The sequence below is a fragment of the Lissotriton vulgaris genome, chromosome 8, assembly GCF_964263255.1.
Source record: "Lissotriton vulgaris chromosome 8, aLisVul1.2, whole genome shotgun sequence".
NCBI classification, from domain to species: Eukaryota; Metazoa; Chordata; class Amphibia; order Caudata; family Salamandridae; genus Lissotriton; species Lissotriton vulgaris.
The window spans coordinates 847,756,978-847,774,961 of record NC_141696.1 but is presented as its reverse complement, the minus strand read 5'-3'; the positions used below and the strand labels follow the sequence as shown (position 1 = coordinate 847,774,961).

The window sequence follows — 17,984 nt, the reverse complement described above, 5'->3', positions numbered from 1 at the left end:
AATGAGGGTTACACATTTACCAGGAATCATATAAAGGACGCGAGGCAATGGCAGATTGAAAACTCTTATGGGATATGTCAGGCTGAAATTAACTAGAGGACAATCGGTCTGAAAAATGGTCTAACTATTGGTTAAAATCGCCAGCCACGATAAAATCAGGGCAATCTATGGATGCAATAAGAACTTTGATATCTTTCCAAAATTTTATGTCTGGGCGAACTGGGCCATATATGTTCAGCAAAACCATTGTCTTGTTATGTATAACAACTTAAGCCATTGCCCAACGTCCTTCATCATCATTTTGAGAGGAAATAATCTGAACATTTAAAGCTTTGTGAAACAATATAGCAACCCCTCCCTTTTTGTGAACATCAGGTGAAAACACAGCCTGACCCAGCCAATGTCTCTTAAGCTTAAGGGATTCAACATCCGAGCAATGTGTTTCTTGAAGGAAAACAACCTGTGAATGAAATTTGGATAAGTGAGACAATACCTTCTGACGCTTGACAGGATGACCAAGACCTTGCACATTCCAAGAGACAAAATTACACATGTTGGGAGGAGGGGAGGATGGGCGACAAATGGAGGCGACACATGGCAAGGAGATCACTACAAAAGGGAAGACAAAAAATACCAGTTAAACAGTGGATTCTTAAGACGCTCACAATAACAGGGCCAAAGAGAGTCAAACAACGAGGAAGCAATAATTGTAAGAATAGAGGTAAAAGTAGAGACCACTTAGGAAAAAAATAGCAAAGAGAAAGAAAGAAGAGAGAAAAAGAAGAAAGATAGGTAAGGACAGAAAGAAAAAGAGTGAACAGATCAAGGCACCAAGGCTTGATCGGAGAAAAAGAGAGCAACCAAAACATATGAGGCGAGGGTACACCAGAGAGAGAACTCGACCAATGAGCAGTCAGGAGACGGACAATAGTAGAAGGAAAAACACAAGGATGTGAGGATAGTATCTCAAGAAATAGATAAGGAAGGTAAATTAACAGAGGTCAGATAGAATAGGATAGTGACAATAAAAAGGGAGAACAAAAAATACATAGAAGTATTAGCTAGCAGTGTCCATAGTAGAAGGAGAGACACTCAGAAGATATTCGTGAAGTTTCTGCGGATCATCATAGGATCTGGTACGGCCATTGTGTGTGATCTTGCAGAAGCAGGGATGCAGGATTCCATATTGAATGTTCAGCTGTCGCATCATGGGACGAAGATTCAGGAATTCCTTGCTCCGAGCATTCGTAGCCGATGAAAGATCCTGCGAAATAAAAATGTCATGACCAGACCACTGGAGACGACATTTGGTCCTGGCAGCCTTCAAGACAGCCATTAACTCTGTGAATTCCAAGAACAGCATGATGATTCCAGGTGGTTTGGAGGAATTGGAATTGATACAGCCAAGACGATGCGCTCTTTGGATGTTGAGAGGATGTGACGATGGTTGGAGCTCCATAAGTTCCTGAAGAAATTTCCGAATAAAGGATACCATGTCAACACCCTCCAAATTTTCCGGAACACCATAAACGCATAGATTATTTCGTAGATTACGGTTTTCCAAATCCTCGGTGTGAACTTTGAGCTTATGGATCTCTTGTTCCAATAGTGGAATCTTAGTTGAGATGTCTTGGATATCGCTCACACGCTGTTCTAATTTCAAAACTTTATTTTCCATAACCACCCAGCGCTCCTCAATCTGTTGAAGTTTAGCATTAGTAGCAGACATAAAATGTTGAAGACCACGCACCTCTTCAAGAATGGAGTCCAGTACAGGATTAGATATAGAGTTAATGGGGGAGGGCGGGTCATTCTCAGGCCTTTTAGGTTTGGTTCCGGTCTGTGACATTTTCAGCGAGGTAGAGACATTCGCCATGGTAAAGGACACCAAAAGCACATAGGGTGTAGATGTGTACCACCGTGAGAAGCAGAGTCCAGTGAAACTGTGGAGTTTGAACTGGCTTAGAGATGCACGATGATAATAGGGGCACACAGTGTGTGGCACATATAAGGCGAGAAAAAGGAACCGCCAAGAAAACGCACTTCACTTCAGTGCTAATTCAAAAAAGCCACACAGCACCAAAGGAGAGGCATCAACCAAGACCAGTACATGGACAAGATGGTACCGCACAGTAATTTAGAAGGTGTTGGTCTGAAGAAAAAATATATAATGAAGGCCGGAACACAGTAAGACTTGTAGTGGCAAGTGTAGGCGCAGTAATATCAAAATGTAGGAGGCAGATGATCATGGGAGGCCAGTGGAGCGAGTGCCACGAAAAAACGGTGAAGCAACCACCTCAAAGGCCTCAATTAGAAGCAGAATACTTCGCATTCAGGAGACTCAAAATGGCGGCCGTTTTTCCTCAGAGGAGCAGGTTAACAGTAGAATTCGACAGGTACAGTGCACAAAGTAGAAAGAAACTCTGAGTATTCTGTAAAGAGAGCAGCACACGCCATAGTATTATGCCCAAAATGAGCTAACGCTGGAATGGAGAAAGAGGGACTGAAGAAACAGCGGAGAGAGACATTCACGCGATCGGCAAACAAAATGGCGGCCGGCCGTGATGAGGAGATAGAGAAAAGTTACTGCTGTAAATATTCGGTGAAATGTCGCTCGTAGAGACTGCACAAGTACTCCATTGCAGACTGTCCACCTTCCGACACTGCTGTAGGCCAGAAAAGCCGTCCGAAAAACGGCAGGAAGGGTCCTCACGGCATCCGCGGATCAGTCTGTAGCGGAGCTCACGGGAAAGACGTCCTCTACAGATGGCGCGCAAGCCACGCCCCCGGATTTGTACAACCTAATATGAATAATTTCTCAAACAATATCTCGTAAAATTGAGTTCCTCTTAGCCTTGGTCTCAGGAAGGATAGATTTTATTAAAGACATGGAGGCGAGTATTATTCTGAATTTTTACCGGTTTTCTGCAACTCCGTCAAAGTCTTTTTCTGACTCAGAGACTCTCTGCAATGTGTCGGCAATGTGGTGTGACTTCGTTCTTCTTCACCCCTATGTCAGCTCTTCATGGGTAGCTCCACTTTCTGTGGTATTTTAATGGCAGGCAAGCAAGAACTACGTTTCCCAGAAAAATCAAAAATTAGACTGCTAACTGGGATCATATTAACCACAGCCAATAGGAAGTTGAGTAACTCAATAACTATCTTGACTGAGAGCAACAAATCCTCTTTTCTTGTAGTGAGTCAATCAAGAGAGTTCAACATAATCAAAATAACTGAATAATAGATAAGCCACATAGGGATCAATTATGTGAAGCAAAGTAAAATAAAGTGAGGAGCATTAAAGCACACAGGTAGAATGAGCCACAGCAATCTCTAGTATCCTGTATTTGCGAAAGTATTATGATTAGGAAGAAGCAAAATTAGAGGATGTTGCTGGAACTGCAGAAAAAGAAAAAAAACAGGTAGGGTTAATAGAAACTGACCTCCGTGTCTTTAATAAAATCTACCCTTTCTGACACCAAGGCTAGGAAAACTACATTTTATTACAAGACCATAGACTTATATTACGCATGTTCAAAGCATTGCAATAACAAATTTAGAAACATGTGAAATTGGTTTACAGTAAAAAGTTCCAAAGGTATTTACATCGGACCAATCTGCAGATTTGAGAATGCCATGTTAATTAGCACCTGCACAGAAAGCCAGAAAAGCCATGGTCCTCTGACTGAACAGGCCCCAAGAGAATCAATGCAAATTCCAGCTAAGGAGATGATTCATTTTACCCAACAAGCTAAAATGGGAGAGGAAACAGGAGTATGAGGCTTTTGAAAAGAAATGAGCAATTGTTTAGAAGTGGGAGATCCCAAATCTGCAGTGCGAGTAATATAAGCCTTTAAACAGTTTCCAACACACAACTTGGGTTGGGAAAGGAAAAAAGGTAATGAATCATAGCTAAAATGGTTTTGGTATATCTGTGAACCTGAAAAAACACACCAAGAGGAGAATAATAGAAAGAAGACACAAATAATGCTCCAACATCTGAAACAGTTTTACTGAAATTAAACATAAAAGCATTGTTAACTTTGCAGAAACTTGTTTGAGAGAGACCAATACATTGTCGCACCATTCGATAAATATTTTAAACACCAAATTGATAACCCACATTGTATTAACCTGTAAACATTTGAAGTGCCAGGGGCCCATGATCGTTGAATGAGCCTGATAAGCTGCTGCCGAAATTCCAGGGGTTCTCCAGGATGACCCAAAATCCTCTGGGCAACCAGAAAAAAGGAACCATCTAGAATTATGTTGTTCTGATGACCCTGATTGTTGAGCAGTAAATTAGGAAAATGAGAAATCGAAATGGGGAAGTCTGAAGCCATCTCTAACAGAGTTGATAGCACAGTTGTGCTTGCCACAAGGGAGTTATTAGTACCAGAGAAGAGAGCAGTCTGCACATCTGAGGTAGAAGTTGTGCATTAAAAAAAGGTGGGAAAGGCATAGAGGAGAGTCTATAGTCAACATTGAAGAAAAGCGTTTGTAGCCAACGCTTGAGGGTCTGGTCTCCAACTGAAAAAAGAGGTAAGTCGGGATTTGAGACAAAAGGCACAAAGATCTATCGACATTTTGTCAAAGATGGAAGATAGGGGATTGAACACTGAAGGGTGCAGTTGACAATTGCTTGAATCTTGAAGGTATCTGGAATACCAATCTGCTCTGACATTTGAATTCCCTTCAAGATACTCTGCTCTGACTGAGAGATTCCGTTATAAGCTATACCCCCAAAGGTGTTTGGCGAGATCCACCTGAATCTTGGACTTTGTACCACTAAGGTTGTTTATATATCTGACAGCTGTCAAATTGTCCATTCTCAGCAAAATGGGGCAACTTACTTTTTACTTTGTAATGAACTGGATCGCAAAGGAATCTGCAAGCATCTCTAAACTGTTGATGTGTAAAAAGGACTCCTACTGAGACCATGTACCTCCAGTTGAGAACAAACCACATCCTGTAAACTAACCTGTCTGCAAGATCTGGGGTGGCAGAGAAAACTGTTCTCCCGTTCCAGGTGTCTGAATGAGTGAACCACTAAAGAAGTTGTTCTCTGAACTCTGGGTCCAACGAAATTGGATCTTTAATCTTTGAAGTGCCACATAATGAAGCTGGCCTGGAAAGATTGCTTGGAATGAAGAGGCCAGAAGAGCCACTAGATGGGCTAGAGACCTTAGAGAGAAGTGAGAAAGAGATAAGGACTGGTGGGTTTCCTTTTTTATGAGAGTGTCCTTGTGATGAGGAAGTTGAAGGATAGAACGAGAAGTACCTAACAGAAAAAACAGAAATTTCAATTGTTGGGCTAGGACAAGGGCGTATTTCTGGGTAATTATAAGAAAACCTAAATGAAGAAAAAGATCCTGGCAAAGATGCAAGTGAGAAAGAAGAAGATTCTTGTTTTTAGCCATAACGAGAAAATCATCAAAGTAAATGATAAGTCAAACTTCTTGCACTCCGAGAAAGGTCACAACTGGTCTGAGGATCTTGGTAAAACACTAAGGAACTGAAGACAGACCGAAGGGAAGAGCTTTGTAACAATAGAAAAAATTCCCCTATTAAAATTGGAGAAATGTTCGGTGAGATGGATGAACGGAGATATCATTGAGGCTTATATCCAGAAGAGACCTCAACTTGAGATTGCTGGCTGAAGAAGCCTCTGTTGGGGTGTTGACACCTGTTGGAATATCGGCCGGCAAAGTCACTCTTACCTTTGCCGGCCCTAGCATAAACTAGAGAGGAGAAAATATTTTTCTGAGAAAGCTGGGTTTTGTCCAGGGTAGCAAAGACAGATACATATGTCCCTAACTCTTTGATGAAAGATTCTAAAAGAATAATCCCTCAGCCAAGGGACCTTCTTCATTTGAAGCAAGAGAGACAAGTTTTGGGTCGATTTTTAGCAATAGGCTCTTTATTCTCTCTTGAGAAATATGAGCATTTGTGTTGCCCAAAATACAAATTGCCCATTGGGCCCAATTGGAAAGAGTCTCAGGATCGATCAGAATGCCGTCAGTTTTGGGGTTCTCTGCAAAATCCAAAATTCTGGGGAGAGGACTTACCAAATCCAACAATCTGCCCTGACAATTGGACCCTGCCCTGTCCACTCCTTTCTTTTGCAGTCTACTGAATTTAGTGAAAAACATCATCATATTTGGGTCAATATCAGGGGGTAGCAATTATATTATTGGATAGGGAAGGGCAGGGATAATCAGATTTCAGTTTGTTTCTAGTGATCTTATCCAGACCATTGCTCAAATAAAAGGAAGCATATTCCCCCACATGATCTGCTGGAAACTATTCTGTAGAATTGGGGTGGTGCAATAAAAGAGGGATTAAACATGGGTTCCCCAAGGTGGACCACTAATTCTTGAGACACGGGGTGAAAAAAACCACCATCATAAGGAGAAATTATTCACCTTTTCCCCGGAGGCCCATAACTAGTGAGATTCGCAGATATGTCCAAGTTATTTGTGTTATACAGCACACCCTCATCATCAAGTGGGATATATGGATAGGAGAAAAAGGGGGCCCTAATAAAGAAACCTCTCGGTGGGAGGACCAATTTTCATTGAATCGCCTTTAGAAGACACAGAAAGGGTAACTGCACATTTCCTGCCCTTTTCAGAAGTGCCTTTATTGGAGGAAAAAAGCATCTTAGAATTTTTTTTTTAAATGTCCAGCATAGAGACTGAGACAGCCTGCTGAACCGAATCATTGATAAAGGACTTTACATTATCCTGAAATACCCGTGAATCTTCCTCCTCAGACATATTGAAAAATATTTAAATTTAATAAAATCACTTAATATAGTTTAATATTACTTACTAGAACATTGGATGGTTGAGCACTCTATTGAAGACAATGGAGCGCGCTGGGCTTCTAATTGCTGGTAGAAGCCAAGAAAGCAACATTCCAGTGTTTTTTTCCTTTCACGGCTGTTGCTGTGAACAAAGGCCTCTTGGAGCTCTGAGAGGCCTTTGTTTTTACAAATTTGAACATTCTTCCCTCTAGGGGTGATATTTTCTAATGGGCTTAGAGCCCTCCATTGCTGGATCCACCAGCCAGTAAAGGCCCGCTCACTTGTTAAAAGCCCTCGCCTGCTGGAGCGGCCTTTAATGGCCGGTAGAGCACTCTATGTGGGTCTCGAAGGCTATAATATAACCCAAGAGAAAAATAAATGCCTTGACTGAAATGTAAAAATATAAAAAATGGAAAATACAGGGTTAAAACCTTGAAGAAATAACAAATGAAGCTAATGGGCATGGTTATGGAGAAAGGGTGTGTAATACCACAGAAAGGAAGTTACCTAAGAAGAGCAGATGGAGTGGCAGAGAAGAGCAAAGTCACACTACAGGGCTAACACACTGTAGAGAGGCTCCACGTTAGAAGAGGACTTCGACCGGAGCTGTAGAAAAACAGTTGAAAATCAGAATGATATGAGCCTCCGGTCTTGTAATAAAATCATGTTCTCTTGCTTGCCTTCATCAGAACATCAAGTGGAAATCCTTCAAAATGATTCATTAGGAATACAATGAAAAGGTTAATTCACAATACATGCTTTGCAATCAGTTAGCCCCTTGGCATAATAACATTTCTATACTGCCACTGCAGCACCGGCACTCTGACCGCCCTATAACAACCAGGGTTCTTGGACCACCATAGCAGCACCGCAGCAGCCAAGGAACCACCATTCCCTGGCGGTGGCACTGTGGTCTTGAGGCCGGAATATGCTTGATGGGACCACAGTGGTTCTACCAAGCATATTTCAAGTTTCCTCTCAACCACGGTTTTCATGGTAGTTCCTCTGTGATGAAAACTGTGGCAGAGAGAAAACAAAGAGGGCCATACAGGGCTCCCTGATGGCTCAGGGCAATGGGGTGCCTGCAGGGGGGGCACAGCAAATTCCCCCTTGTGTGCATGCACCCCAATTCCTATAATGCATGGACTTTTCAGTCCATGCTGTGCAGGACCTGTTTTTGGCATGCCCATTGTGGTGCCCATTTTCAGAGGAAGCACTGTGGGAATGCCTAACACAAGCCCACCAGACACGAGGAAACTCGTAATCTGGTCAGCTGGCCATACATGGGTTTGGCGGTGCGAGAGTGGACCGCCCCCACGGCGGTCCGCTCCTGCACCACCAAACTCGTAATCAGGCCCTATGTGAAAACTGGGGAGAGATGATTTCATTGAGTCTCTCATTGGGAGGGAGAGCAAGAGTCACTAAAACAGAAAAAATATGCATTTGAAAGTAAATGGTGTTTCACTCAAAATGTGACTTAACTATTTTCATTATTATACAACCAAATAGTTATTTCATTTCAAGTTCATTATTATTAACTTTTCGGTTTTGGCTATATGCATTACTAAAATGATTAGTTCACACAAATTGACACACAAAATTACACATTAGAAAAAACTTCGACACTAACACATTAAAAGTCACCTTTGCACACACCCATCAGACTTACATGCATCCATGCTCAAATACCAACAGGTATGCAGCACTAGACCAACTAATATATAGGAACCCATGCACATTTCCCTACAGGTGAGTAGACACAGTGACCACTAGCATCTACATAGACCTTTAGTCATGTAGACATATTAACACACAGACCAACAGATACATAGGTACCGATGCACACATAACACACAGAGGCCCACAAAGAATGTACCACATACACATAGACTAATGTATAGTACCACCTAAAACACATTCAGTCAGACAGCCCACAAAAAGGCACACTAGATGGGGTTGGACAGGGAGATAAATAGATAAATAATCGGATAGATGGATGGAGGCCTAATTGATGTTGGGGAGATTTACGCGTCATTTGCATTTAATATTTAGCCCATTTTCAGATGATGTTATTTTTGAGGAATAAAAACAGGTGGAATGTGGTCTCTCTTTAAAAACAATCCTGTATGCTTTTTGATGGTAGACTTAAGTTTCAATGTCCATTGAATCCTTGCATGTTTTTCCGTGAACACTGACATATAAATAAATAATACACTTGGCATGCCCATGTTGACCTTGCCTCCGTTAGCATATTCATACATGCACTGCAGTGCACTATCGTTCAGCACCCCCCTCTCGAAGACTTACTTATGTTACAAATATTCCCTGATTACAAGAGGGCACTTAATTCTGATGGGTCTGGAGACAATACTTATTAACCCAATCAGAACTAAGAGATCTCGGGAATAGTAAGATCTATCTGTTCACTTTCATCCCTGGGTAAAAGTCCAGGGCAAAAAAGGGAAATACCAGGGCACTTAGACTTGCAACTACTGTTTACCTCAGGATTTCATTATTTCACAATAGTTCATCATCGACAAACTTGAGGTGGACCGCATTTTGCATATTTTCCACACCTCCAGCGTTAACAATATTCCCAGTATCATAAATCTGAGTGGGAAAGGGGATGATACTCACTGTTACAACATTATAGTATATTTGTTTACTCATAAACATATTCAGCTAACAAATGTTATCAAGTTTGTTAATCGTATTAGATAAAATGAAGCTAACACTACAATTCCCAGAATGCACAAATTTGTTAAATTAAAACCCATGACAATAAACTTGGAAATCCTAGCTGCATCCTGAACTTTATTAACAATAATGTCCCAAATGCAGGTGTAAATTTGCATGGTGAGCAAAAATGTGGTATTCACAGTTAAAATGCATTTTGCTTTCTTCTTCAAAAAGTGTTTGGTATTAACTATTTTTTAATTTGCTACATGCAATACCAACATTATGTGAACATTTCAGCAGAGAATGGAAGGATCCCTTGTAATAAATATGACTATACATTGCTTATTAGCTGCTAAATATTGAAAGGAATGACTTGATATGTCGGTAACTGCACTAATACTGAAATTCAGAATTATGTGGGCACTCTTACACATTGCTGGCGTTCAATACTTTCTTATCAGAATGGTGTGGTACTTCTTTCTTCCTATGTCAAAAAGGACAACTGCACATAAATATATAGAGAGAATTATTCAAAAAGGTAAATAGGGACATGCATGAATTTACATGTGTAGATGTATACGTTATAGTAAATTTACTATTATTGGCTCTACTCCTTCTCGAAGTGTAAATTAACCACAAGTACAGTTTCACCCACAGTTTTTCCACCTCCTAAATCCAGGGGTGGAGCTAAACTCAGGAGTGTAAAGTTACTACTTGTTGCTTGCACATAGGTAGAGAGCTCCATCAATGTGGTGGAGATCTTTGCCACCATGGTGGAGCTCTCCATATGATAAAATATAGGAACGTTTTAAACAATTATTTAACTTAAAAAAAATGTAAGATAGTTTTTTAACGTTAAATAGTAATGCAAAATAATTATATATATATATACAAACTAGAACAATGCTAAAGATCTACTAACTTAATTTGAATAAAATGTTTAATTATTTAGGTAAGTTAGGTAAATTAAGTTTATTTATTATGAATTACGAATTACAAAACGTGAGATTAGGGTTAATTTAAATTACTTTTGGAATAATTAAAGTTACATTTATTTTTAAATGAAAGCGTTTTTAAAATCGGGTAGAATGAAATATGATTTTATTTTAATATCATTTTTTAACATGAAATTGCATTTACATAAATGTGTAAAAAGTTTCATTAAACTAGTTATTTTTTTAAAAAAATTCTATAGAGTTCTATTTTAGTCCCTCCCTCCAAGGTTTTTGCAGTGTCTGGGAGTATATGTGTGGTGTGCTATACTTACTCCAAGGTTTGGCTGCGGTACATTTGCAACTTTTTTGTAACCTTTTTGGGCTGTAGTAACTTTAGAAGTGCAGTTTGTGTGAATAGCAATGGTTTTGCTCTTTTGTGGGTGGATGTTTGTAGGGACATGTCCCTCCCTAAACTCCTCATTACCCTTTCCTAAACCACACCTTACTCCTCTCTATACCCCTCCCAATTTGCAGTAGCTATTCCCAATTTTACCACCAGTCCCCCTGTTCTCTCTCGAATTTACTGCTAAGAAGTCCTCTTAGTTGTATGGTGTTACACCAGATCTTGCTCAGGATATTGGAGGAGATTGGACTAGGAGGACCTGCCCTTCAGTGGATGACTAGCTTTCAGTCCTCCCATACTCAGACTGCCAACCCAGGACCTTTTCAGTCAAAGACGATGGAACTGACCAAGGGCGCCCCTCAGGGCTCATGTTTGAAACCTACATTGCTTAAAATCTACATTGCCCCATTGGCCAACCTCTTCAGGTCCTGCAGCTTCCTGGCTATTTCTTATGCTGCTGATACCCGGCTCATCTTTTCCTTTAACAAATCCTCCTCGTCTACTATGTCCACCTTTTCGGAGGGGATGACTGCCATTGCCCTTTGGATGAATAGGAATTTTCTCCAAATCAACGCAGGAAAGACAGATATGCTTTTTGGAGACGCCCCTCTTCTGGGGTCCCCAGATTTGTGGCCGGCAGCCGTTGGTATCCCTGCTGGCCCTAAAGACCTAGTTAAAAACCTGGGCATTTGCCTGGAACGTGCCTTAACATTAAAGGAGCATGCTGCCAACACTGCCAACACCTGCTTTTATGTGTTGGGCTTGCTACTATGAGTCTTTCTCTTTCTGCCAGATTATACCTGTAAAACTCTCATTCAGACCATGGTTATGAGCTCTCTCGACTACTGTAATGCTCTTCTGGTCTCTGCAAATGAGTCATCCCTCAGCAGTTTGCAAGTGGTCTAGAATACCACTGTGCAACTCATCACAAATGCTCCATTCAAAACCCCTTCCCTTCCCCACCACCTAATCCGCAAGCATGTGAAATTCAAAGTCTGCTGTATTGTCTATAAAGCCCTTCATAATAAAGGCCATCTCTGCATCTCTAGGAAGCTTAAGCCTTACGTTCCCTCTAGGACCCTCAGGCCAGGAAGCAAATTTTTTCTCTTAGTTCTCAGGGTTAGGAAAACAAGACTAGGTGGGATATCTTTTCCCCACCTCGCTCCCCTGTACTGGAACCAGCTTCCCATACACTTGAGACAATGCCCTGACTATACACGCTACAGGAAACTTCTTAAGACCACTCTGTTTTAACACTTCTTATCAGCCCCCTAAGTAGCTCTGTCCAAAGCGCAGAGATACCCCTCCGGGGGTGATTCAGGCGCAATTAGAAACCCATAAATAAATAAATATCTCCCCATGGAAAAGCTGAGAGCTCGAGGTGCGGATTTGCGCCAGCATATTTCTGTCTAGCATTTTATAGTAAGTAAGTAGTTTTGCTGTAGTATCGGACCCTTAGAATATGGATGGGCTAAACTCCATACATGAAGCATGACCCCGAGGTTTCTTCTCTAAATCTGTCTCAAAGCCAATAAATCCAGAATTCTTTACTGCATTATGTCAATAAGCAGTGATTTAAAGCCATAAACTAAAATGCTGTTCAACTGCATCAGAAAGATCCTGTTCACCTTTCAAAAATCCCTAATTTCTGTAATAAATGCAAATCAATTGCAACATTTGCACCAAGTGAACTCTTCAAAAGTTTCACTCTCCACCGAGCCCTGTTACATTACATGGCACTATGCTCCTTTGGAAGTAGTATGTCAGATTCTTTCTACAGTCATCAACAGCATGAGACAGAGGTGGGAAACAAATCAGTTTTTACATCCCATAACTAAGTGTATGGTTCCTTGCCCAACAACACTTGTTTTTTTGTGCTTCTTAAGTCAGTTCCAGGAAATTGACACTAAGGGAAATTCTGGTTGTTCCTGAATTTGATGTACAATTCCTGTAGGAGAATACTCAATATTCATGTCATTCCTGCCAATACTGCAGAACAGCATTTTATTTAGTGAGCATTTTTATTAATAGTCTGGTCAGTTGTTTATATTCAGTTTGCAGAACTTCACAAAATAAAGCAAAAGTTTATATTGCAAAGCTCATGACTTAGCACACATCCACAATTTAGTGCTTTATCTCATGAAGGAAATTTATTAGATGCAATTCCGACAGTGCAAGGTGAAAAAGCATTCATTGAACAGCAGTGCTGTATGAGCATATGTACATATATTCATAACCATAAGACAGTACCTTGAAAGAGTGAATTAAAGTGCTGTAAATTCTATTTTCAAAAAGGTTAAAGTGGTGTTGTCCAAGGAACAAAAATGCACAAAACAATACTTCAATACATAAGTGCACAGCAGCAAAAATCTTTGTTGAACGGATTCATCCTTTTCTATTTTGTGCACATCCCAATGTCCAAAGTCTCTTGACATGAGTGTGCATGCCAAATACCTGTAGCACATAGTCCTCCATTGCCAACCACAATTAATTTTGTGTGTTAAATTAGATAATGTGCTATGACTGTGTGTGTGTCTCCCACATCTAGCCATTTGTATGGCCTCATAGGTGTGGATGATAGTAGATTTCACTCACAGTGTGATGACTGTGAAGTGATCCACGTAGTATGTGCAAGGGGAACACAGTCCCAAACCTACAGTCTACATATGCTATATCAAAAACTATATCCACATATCAAATCCATTAGGAGATCTCATATCACACATACAAATGCTACATACTGTATTTGCCCGTGCGACAGTGTCTACCCGGTGAGAATGTAGCCACACTTGCCCCACTAGGCTAAGATGCCAATGAGACAAGCAGTTATGAAGCCTACTATGTTGGTTTATTGAACTCAGATACAAACTATAGCTTCACTTCTCTCAGTACTGTCTAAGTGTGCAGAATAACACCCAGACTCAGAATATGTAACAAATGAGAATCAGAAATCACATAAATCATGGTCTATACAGCCAAGACCCAATGCACTGTTATGGTGTTCCAATGTGTCTAGAAAATCGCAGGGGAACTTCATGTCTGAATACATAGACATTGCCAAATTTCTCTTTGCCACACAACCTAGAAACAAATTGTGATGGGTCCCAATGGCAAACATATTTATGATTGTACTACACCTGACTAGTTGTGGCTAGACAAGCTGGCCTCGTGATCCACAAATCATAGGCTACTCTTGTTGGTAAAGATTATGTGCAATTGTAATGTGCATAGGCCACATATATCCTTCCAGACACAAGTCCATACAGCTGATATGTTGGGTTCTCTCGAAACTTTCCTGCACATAAACCATTCATGGAATAGTTCTACATGGCCAATGTGAGCAACATCATGAGGACACATGGAAACAGATAAGCCACAGTTACAGCAATTGATTTATCCGTGTTCTGACTCTACTGGGGATGTCTGTCACGTTTTGGACTGTGCCAGGCCTGTGTGAGTCTCATCACCTGTCTCAGTGTCAAACAACGTTAATGTGGCTTTGCATGTGAACACCTACTGCTATGCACAAGCTACACCGCCTTTATGCAGAGTGTAGTTATGGTGTGATTTATGCAGCTTTAGTGTCAGCAATATGTAGGAGGTCCCACCAAGGCATGCATGGTGATCTAGCATAACACCATCAGCATGAGTGAAAATCATGAGTCCCACAAAGGATGACACTTACTTTCCTGTGGTGTATGAAGCTTGAATATAAATGGCCTATACTTAACCAATCATATGGCTCCATCCATGCATCATCTTCCAGGTGATTGCAGCCAATTTCAGCACTCGCCTGCAAAGGAAAATGTAACCCTCCCAGGTTTTCCACAGCGGGCTGCCTGCACTGTGGTACACAGTGCAAATTGGCAGTAGGCTGTTTTGTTGTAGATGTGGGTACACTGACCCCATGGCAGTGCTTGTTTGTGGCATCCATTGGGGAACTTAAAGACATGTAATTGGGTGCTAATACCAATTTAGCACATGGTACACCTCTTGTAAGATGTGACCTTGTGCTACTAGAGTGATGTGGCCCTATGTGTAGTAAGAGCCCCGAAAAGCATGTACTGACACATATGTACACTGTCAACACACATAGTAAACACATGCAAAGACAGTAAGCAGGTCAACTCCACTATTCACACTCAGCACATCAATCCCTGTAAATAATTACATGCATTGCATATCACAATACATCAAGAAACACATATTTGCCCTATTGTATTAAAAAAAGACTAATGATTCTAAAACATGAACTTTCCAGCCCTGCATCGCCCAAAAATGACACTTTCCAGCCGATACATCAGAATGACCACATGGTGCCTTGTCAGGCTTTGTGTGGAATCAACTCATTGAATGGTTGCATAAAAAAAATCAATGCATCGCTGACACATCCACCCAGGAAGTGATGTCATGGATCATGCATGCTGCAATCCAGGAACTGTGAAGTTACTTTCATTTTCACTTTAAGTCACAGTTTAACTGTCTGTGCTTCTGAGTGGTTGTGTCTTGGCTGTGCTGGAGAGTGTTTTGGTGTGTCTGGAGCCGTTTAGTTGTGTTTGCTGTCCCTGTTTTGTCCCTCAAGTTCCTTTTGTGCTTTCTTGTTGTGTATTGTCCTGTGTTCAGTCGGGGTTTGTCTTTTGGGGTATTATTGTAATAGGTCTAGTTTGGGGTTTTTAGGGGGTTCTGTTTTGTTTGGGTGTTGGTTGTGTTTGGATGGGATCAAGCTTGCAAAAGGTAGGGCACGCCCCATGACCGACCAGGAGTTTGGGAGCTTCCTGTGGCTGGTGAACTTCTATGTACGAAATATGGTAGCCAGTGCGGGACTTGTACTCCTGAGCTACCCCACGGCATTGTGGCGGCAATGGTGTGAGAAGGTGCAGGCATAGATGGAGAGGCTCTTTGGCATCGACCGACAGTCCATAAGTTGAATCATCGTTGGATGGGTGTGTTTGGACATGAGTCAGACCTCCTCAACTACATTAATATCCAAGTTGGTGGAGAAATTGGTAACTACACTTGATTGGTGTGCTTTCCTATGTGTCTCATATTCCCATGGAAAAATAGTCCTAACATTAAGTATGGCTCACATACCTTTTTGCTCAAAATAGCCATGCCCCCATGCAAATGAGGCAAATGACATGGCAGCTGCTCTGGCACGATCTGTGCACCAGTGCTCTCTGTGACACTAGGCAGGCCACAAAAGTGTTAGTGTCCCTTTAGGTGATACAATTGCGTCCCATGGAAGCATTGAACTGATGCACATGCCTGTAACCCATTTAGACAACTCATATGATGACAAACCAGGTAGTGCACATCAGCTCCAGAGGTGCTTCTTTCACCACAAGCATTTGTCAGGTACATTTGTGATGGGCCATTACATAACATACGTTACACATAATGTTGTCTGCAAAACTCTGTGGGAGTTCAATTCACAAGTAATAGTGCTGCACATATGAACTGGGATTTGCCCTGTCCTGGCCAGCAAGACTGAGGAAAGGCATATTTAGGCAGAATTCATTAATAAAGGGGCAGGTTGTTGAATTATAGCAGGCCACCTTACCAACTGCAGTGCTTATTTAGAAGCTCCTAGCGGTGCCAGTGCTTCACTTTTCATGTGTAAAAAAGTGAGGTCTTTGTTGGCACAACAGGCTTGCAAATTAGTCCCTTGGTGTTCTTAGCTTACACACACACCCTTATCCTATGGTGCACATGTGTGTGCATTGTTGACATGATTGGTATTGTACTGGAAGGGGCAGCTCTCAGCATACAGAAATTCAAAGGCAGAGTTCAAAACTTTTATATGTGTGCATTAGAATGCAGCACACACACAATACTGGATGGCGTATAGTGATGTGCTGATGATCCTCCTTGGCATACCTCCCATGGGTAGTCATGTATTAATGTGGCCGGCCATGGCTTACACAGCTTAGCGAACTTGTGAATGGGGCAAAACACATTTCACTGGACTTAGGAGAGAGGATGTGGACTAATGGGCTAGGACAGTCGATCTCAAATCTAAAGACCCAGGTTCGAGTCTCAGCAATGATGCTCAACATCCTGTGATTCCGGGTAAATCACTTAATCTCTCCATGCCTAACAAAAAGGAATATGTACTTGTGTAATGTAACTGCTAGTCATGTAAAGCGCTCTGATACCTTCGGGTCAAGCTTGTGCTATATAAAACTCCCCCCAAAAGATAAATAGCAATTTCAATGTAAAAGGTATAGCTCCTTAATGTCCACAATTGCTACGCATGCTCTTCACTGGCTCTTCTGATCCCAAACTTCTAACTGCATAGCAAGTCCCGCCTGCTGCCTTTGCATGGCCTCCTGGAGGCGATTTTGAGGCCAGAGCCACTGGTGATGTCCTTACATATGAGACTTCCATTGTATATGCCTCTTGTAAAAGAGCGTATAAACGAGAAACAATGTCTCAACCGGGACGCGCGAACAAACAGAGCAGCAGTTTCCCGGTTCTGGGGGTAGGACCACAGCATCCAGCAGGCTGTGAAGGTTGAGGCACATCACCTTTTCCGCGCCAGGAGGCGCATAAAAGCAATACCGGGCTTCCGCAGTGCGGGACGTGTGAACAAACAGAGCAGCAGTTTCCCGGTTCTGGGGGCAGGACCAGAGCATCCAGCAGGCTTTGCTGGTCGAGGCACGTCACCCTTTCCGCGCCAGGAGGTGCATTAAAGCAATACCGGGCTCCCGCAGCGTGGGACGCGCAAACAAACAAAGCAGCAGTTTCCTGGTTCTGGGGGCAGGACCACAGCATCCAGCAGGCTGTGCTGGTCGAGGCACGTCACCCTTTACGGGCCAGGAGGCGCATAAAAGCAATGCCGGGCTTCCACAGCGCGGGACGCCCTCTGGCGAAGCCTGGGCCATGGGCGGGCCCGTTTGTGCCGGTCGGAGCCAGGAAGAGGCGGGGCGGGCCAGGCTCTTTATATTTCGTTCCAATGCTAACTTCTGAGTGCACTTTTATTTGGTACGTTTTGCCCCTAATGTTGGAAAAAAGGGGGGCTTGGCTTGTAAACTCATTCACTGTGGGTACTGCACTGCTTGACCGGGGAGTAGTCGCCTGCACCTGGGAAAATGTTGCCTAAACGGAAAGTAGGGGGTACAAAGGTGAACACACCGAAGCAGTTGACAAGTTCAACCCT

The 17,984-nt window shown here is 42.0% G+C and overlaps 1 protein-coding gene and 1 pseudogene across 1 annotated transcript in view; one reads left to right on the top strand and one right to left on the bottom strand.

The window, feature by feature from the left end:
• Positions 1 to 17,984, top strand: part of LOC147698089 (acetylserotonin O-methyltransferase-like) — a 684,409-nt gene that overhangs the window by 43,399 nt on the left and 623,026 nt on the right. The gene's annotated exons all lie outside the window — the stretch shown is intronic.
• Positions 5,835 to 6,779, bottom strand: LOC147698092 (uncharacterized; annotated as a pseudogene).